Genomic DNA, 5570 nt, shown 5'->3' with positions numbered 1-5570 from the left:
CGCAAGGGGTCAGAGCCAATCCCAGTTTACTCAGGGTGAAGGCAGGTTCACCTGGACAGGTAACCAGTCTAACACATGGCTACACTTAGAGACAGAGAACCAGCACACTCACATTCACACCTATGGACAGTTTAGAATCACCAGTTAACCTCAGTCTGTTTTTGGACTGTGGGAGGAAGCTGGAAAATCCAGCGAGAACCCACTCTGCACAGGGAGAACATGGAGACTCCACGCAGAAAGATCCCAGGCATCCTAAAATGTACACAGCATCTACTGTGATGAGGTCAGTGAATAGCAGCAAAAAGACAAAGAAAGACACTGACACCAGAGACCATCTTTATGGATTTTAATCGTGGCTGATTGTAGTTTAGCTCTATTTCACAACATAATGAGTTAAGTTAAATAACATTTAATATTATTAGTATTATTCAGAATACAATATTTTTTTTAATATATAAGCAGTTCCTGTTTATATTTTGTATTTATAAGCCACTGAAGAGTAGCAAAGGTTTTGAGCGCGAAATTCTGATTGGGTTTGCAATCGGTTCAAATCTCATTTCTGTTTTGGCCTGTTAACAGCACTGCACGCAAATTTACAATAACCATGTAGTTGTACCAACAATTTTCAAAAACCGTTTAAGAAACACTGAACGGGAGATCATCAGTTGGCTGGACTGGATACTGGCTCCTTTCCGCATTTTAGCGGTTCTCATAGATATATTGTTAACAGATAGGGAGCTGTTTTATGATAATAAATTCATGTAAAGATAACACGAATTCTTGTTTGAAACACCGGTGCATTTGTTATATCAATGTGTGTTTCTGCTCAGAAGTCATTCAGAGACGTGAACTTTTCTGCGCTGCACATCTGGCTTCAAAACACACGCGAGCTTTGAAAGAATTGAGTGTAGTTGCTGTGGCTTCAGGGGTTTTCCATTAGTGGCATTAGGTTAGAGACGGGACGTGACAACGTTGTGACTGGCGTTTCTTCTATCTGTCCCCAACAGCAGAGAACAAGCTGTCTTAATTTGGACTTTGGTCTCTGAAAACACACCTCAGACAAATATTTCGGGGGTTTACATTTGAAACAGTCCCCCGGTATGTCACATTTGGTTGAGCCCAGCGCTCCAGCAGAATCAAGATGGCTGACTGAGGAGCGACGCGCCGAAGTTCACTTTTAACTCCTAATGCCATCCTCCACTGCTCTGTTGCTGCATGATGAGAACAAATACGGGTGAGTCCAACATCACGAATACAGTGTAGATTTTGAGATGATGTCTCAAAGTGCGAGTCCATTTGTCTGTGAAATCTTGTAAGTAGCAGCTGTAGCCGAATCAGCTAGCTGTAGCTCCCTGTTTATCCCAGTGGCTACGGGACAGGGGTCTGTACTATGAACCATTGTCGCCGACTGAACAACACACGAAAATGGCAACATGATAGAGGGAATCAAATACGAAGAGGACAAGCTTCAGATCACGGATTTGTTCCTAGGCATAGCTGATACTAACAACCAGAGACACTGAAAACTGGCGTTAGCCATGCTAACATTAGCGACGGTCCAGTGAGACTGTCTACAGTGCTAGCTGTTAGCATGTTAGCTGGAATTCACGGCGTACGTTGATGTGGATTTAAAGTTCCCCCTGTTGATGTCTCCTTCACCAAATGTCTTCACCGTGTCTGATGCTGAGACGTAGATGTGCTGATTGTGCCTACCTCTGTTTCGTTTATTGAGAAGCTGCACATGTGTCATGGTATTGGTATCTGATGCTGTGTTTCGCCGTGTGATTTTGCTGAGAACGGGAGCTGTTTGGTTGAGCCGTCTGACTCCAGGTTGGATGTTTTGGTCGCTGCTACGACGACGGTCGGTGTCCTGCCACGGTCGGTGCCCCGGTACGGTCGGAGCCCTGCCACGGTCCGTGCCCCGGTGCTCTGCTGAAAGTAGCATTGCAGATGTTCGTCTCAAAGCTCACCACCTCGCTTGTGTGGCTGCTGTGACTCCAAGCTGTTTAATGAAGAATCCTAGCAGCGAATGAAACTAGCCTTTTGAGTTGTTTGTCTGCGAATTATTGTGAAATGAAGGCGAAGTGTCTTTCTGAATGTGACCCGGAAACGGGTGTTTTCTGGACCGGACCGGACCACACTAACGATACCCCGAACATGTCATATTGTCCTTTCCAGGCCAGATGATGTTTGGTGATTTACTCAAGTTGCAGTTATATTACCTAAACAACTCTATTATATCACAAGTAATTACAGCAATTAATAATGCCATAGATTTTATGAATTTTTTATTTATTTTCCCCCATATGTTCAGTATCCTCCGCATTCATACCTTAGCACAAGTAGCGGAAATATAAAATGCTGTAAGCTATGCCAGGTTCTTGATGCTGCCCGCCATGATCATAAGGACTTTTCTCAGTTGTTTCTAAGTTGTTTTTTTCAGCCAAACCTCCCTGACAACCAGGGTTCAATTCAGGTCAGATGCCTAGCTTTGGTAACTGGTGTATTTATTTAGCATGGAAACCTTTAAGAGTCATTAAACTGACCAGAGATGGAAGAAATGAAGTGAAGGCATACACATGGGGGAGAGTGACATTGATAACCCAGCATAAAGCTGTGGCAGCTGTCCAATTAATAGGTATTTTGTGGGTTGAAAACACTTTCAGTAGACCCTTGTCTTACCATCTCTTGTATGACAGTCAGGCAGCAATGTACATCATACTACTTGCTATCCACCCACTGCATTTGGTTTTGTGGATTTGGGATGTGCATGTTTCAGCTTAGGGCTGCAAGGTGGTACAGTTGGTAACACTGTTGCCTCGCAGCAAGAAGGTCACCGGTCCACGCCCGAGTGGGGGCACCGGGATCTTTCTGCGTGGAGTTTGCATGTTCTCCCCGTGCAATGTGTGTTCTCTCTGGGTTCTCCGGCTTCCTCCCACACAGTCCAAAAACATGTTGAGGTTAACTGGTGATTCTAAATTGTCCGTAGGTGTGAATGTGAGTGTGCTTGGTTGTCTGTCTCTTAAGTGTAGCCCTGCGATAGACAGGCGACCTGTCCAGGGTGTCCCCTGCCTTCGCCCTTAGTCAGCCCCCTGCGACTCTAGTGAGGATGAAGCGGTGTATAGATAATGGATGGATGGATGTTTCAGCTTTTGGGGCTGCACGGTGACTTAGTGGTTAGCACTGTCGCCTCAGAGCTAGAAGATACACCCCCCCACTCACTGGGTGAGACCAGTTGAGAACCCCTGCCCTAAGTTATGCACCTTGTATTTATTTATAATGTACTGACAGGATTATTGATCAATTTTGTTGCACACTGTGCAATGACAATAAAAGGAATTCTATTTTATTTTATTCTGTTTTTTTCTTGTGACTGACTGGTCATGATCATTGGCACTCTACTTGACTTCTTGAGTAAGAAGACTACAGTAGTGCATTTAGGTGTGTAAACTGATTTCTACTTAAACCAGGGTTCTCAAAGTAACTTTATTTCCTAAATGTACACACAGTCGTTGTGTCAAGCATAAGTAATTTCCTTTCCATTTTCAGCGAGCTGGTGTCTGTCCACTGGCTGATGTTAATGCTTCTTTGGGGCTGGTCAGAACAAAGGAACAGCAGCTGTGCAGTGTGGGGCATTCTTAAATTCCTTTATCAAAGTTCATTTTTTCACAGGTAGTTATAGTCTCAGGGGCAAAGCAAGGCAGCACTTGGAGTTTTTTTTTATCCTTAGAATTAATTTTGATCTAAGTACAAAAAGGATGTAATATAATTAAAGCAACTTCAGCACAAATTTTCCAGACTTAGTTTTGCTTGCCCAGTTTTTTTTTTTTTTACTGTAAAGTTATTGTGTAAATAAACTACATATTAAGAATGTTAGTGATTATCGGCCAGTCAATTATTGGCGCTAATAATGCATCATTAAAAATATATTGCCAGTAAGGCAGAAGATAAAGGACATGCATTTTAGACAATGTATTGTAAATTCACTTTTTAACACTGCAGCGACCCAAGGAGGTGCTCACTAGAGCTATTGGTAGTAATGACAGGCAGAGAGCATTGCTGGAGTTTAGTTAGTAAAGTGCCATCATGAGAATCTCCTGTGATGCTTAATGCCAACAGGTCAGAGCTCTCCTGTTGTGGCTGAGCTGAAGTCCACTAAGACAGTGTCAATGTGGCCTGGTGGCTGATTGCTTTGCCATTGGAGCGACCATGTTGCACGCAAGCTGCATTCAAGGCAGATATGTCAGGACGCAGAATGATGGCTTTTGAGTTTATTTCATATTGTCAGTTAACCGAGTGTTGTTTGATAAGGCTGCTACTTATTAGCTAAGAGACTTGTTAGAAATTTCTATCCCTACAACATATATGATATATACTGTTCCTTTTTGTTACTAATAATTCAGTGACGGATGCAGTTTTTCTTTGTGCCAATATTTTTAATGTGCAATTAAGTACATATAAATACATGTGAATAAATAGTTTTGTACTATTGTTTCCACTGTGTACTATCATTTAGTAGTTATTCACTTTCACTTCAAGTGAACTCCACCTCTACTTCCTGTAAAGGACAAGAGTTTGTCAAACTAGGCTTTACATTACCATAAGAATATCCTTCCTCTAGTCATTATCCACTGTACTTGCACATGACATGTTTGTCATCCACGGAAGATTGTACTTCAGCTAATTCATATTGCATTATAATGCACCACTAAACAAAAGACTAAAGCTAAATCTGCTATGTGCCAATGATTAAACAGTTGATCAAATGTGTGACACCTCAGCTGTCTGAGGCACACAGTGGGACTTGGACTAGGACTCAAAGTAATTATGGTCTTGTATGTTCCTATCTGTTAATGCAATGACATGCAATTCAGAATTGTGCCATGTTGAAAGCGACAAAAATGTTTAATGTTACTAAGTCTGACCTAGGAAGATTGTGGTTTTGACTATTACATCAACTTCTATAAATCAATAGACATCTCCTGAATTGATATTCAAAAATGTTCAATAGAATGTTAGCTAGTTTTACTTCAGTGCAATTTCAGATGCTTTCAGAAGTTCAGTTGCATAAACAAATAGAATAGAATAGAATAGAACTTTATTGTTCCCTTTGGAGCAAACCTCAGGGAAATTGTTGTACTAGAAAAACAACAACAACACCAACACAACATCAGCAACAACAGTAACAACAACAATAGTAACAATAATAATAATTACTCTGGATACAGTAACAAAATTTGCCAAAGTGCCTAAATATTGCACACAGTCTGGTGATAGAGCATGATGCTCTATCTCACCCCAATGTCCTCACTCCTCACCCCTCGCTCCCCACCTCTCCCCACTTGCTGCTCCTCCCTCTCCCCCCGAGCTCAGAGTTGGAACAGTTTGATGGCTCGGAGAACAAAGGAGTTTTTGGTCCTGTTGGTCTTGCACCTGGGGAGGAGCAGCCTGTCGCTGAACTGGCTCCTCTGGGCGATGATGACAGTGTGCAGAGGGTGGCTGGCATCGTCCATGATGGCCAGCAGTTTGTTCAGTGTCCTCCTCTCTGCCACTGTCACCAGGGAGTCCAG

General features: G+C 42.5%; 1 protein-coding gene across 2 annotated transcripts in view; it reads left to right on the top strand.

The window, feature by feature from the left end:
- The first annotated feature begins 892 nt into the window (after window positions 1-892).
- The window catches only part of ndst2a (N-deacetylase/N-sulfotransferase (heparan glucosaminyl) 2a), a 34408-nt gene continuing 29730 nt past the window's right edge, over window positions 893-5570 (top strand). For both annotated transcript variants that reach the window (XM_008281518.1, XM_008281517.1), the window contains exon 1: window positions 893-1234. The gene's annotated coding sequence lies outside the window, so the exon portion shown is untranslated. The remainder of the gene's footprint in view (window positions 1235-5570) is intronic.

The sequence above is a fragment of the Stegastes partitus genome, unplaced genomic scaffold, assembly GCF_000690725.1.
Source record: "Stegastes partitus isolate 25-593 unplaced genomic scaffold, Stegastes_partitus-1.0.2 Scaffold235, whole genome shotgun sequence".
In the NCBI taxonomy this organism is placed as follows: Eukaryota; Metazoa; Chordata; class Actinopteri; family Pomacentridae; genus Stegastes; species Stegastes partitus.
The sequence above is the reverse complement of the archived record's forward strand: the minus strand, read 5'-3'. Positions and strand labels throughout refer to the sequence as shown.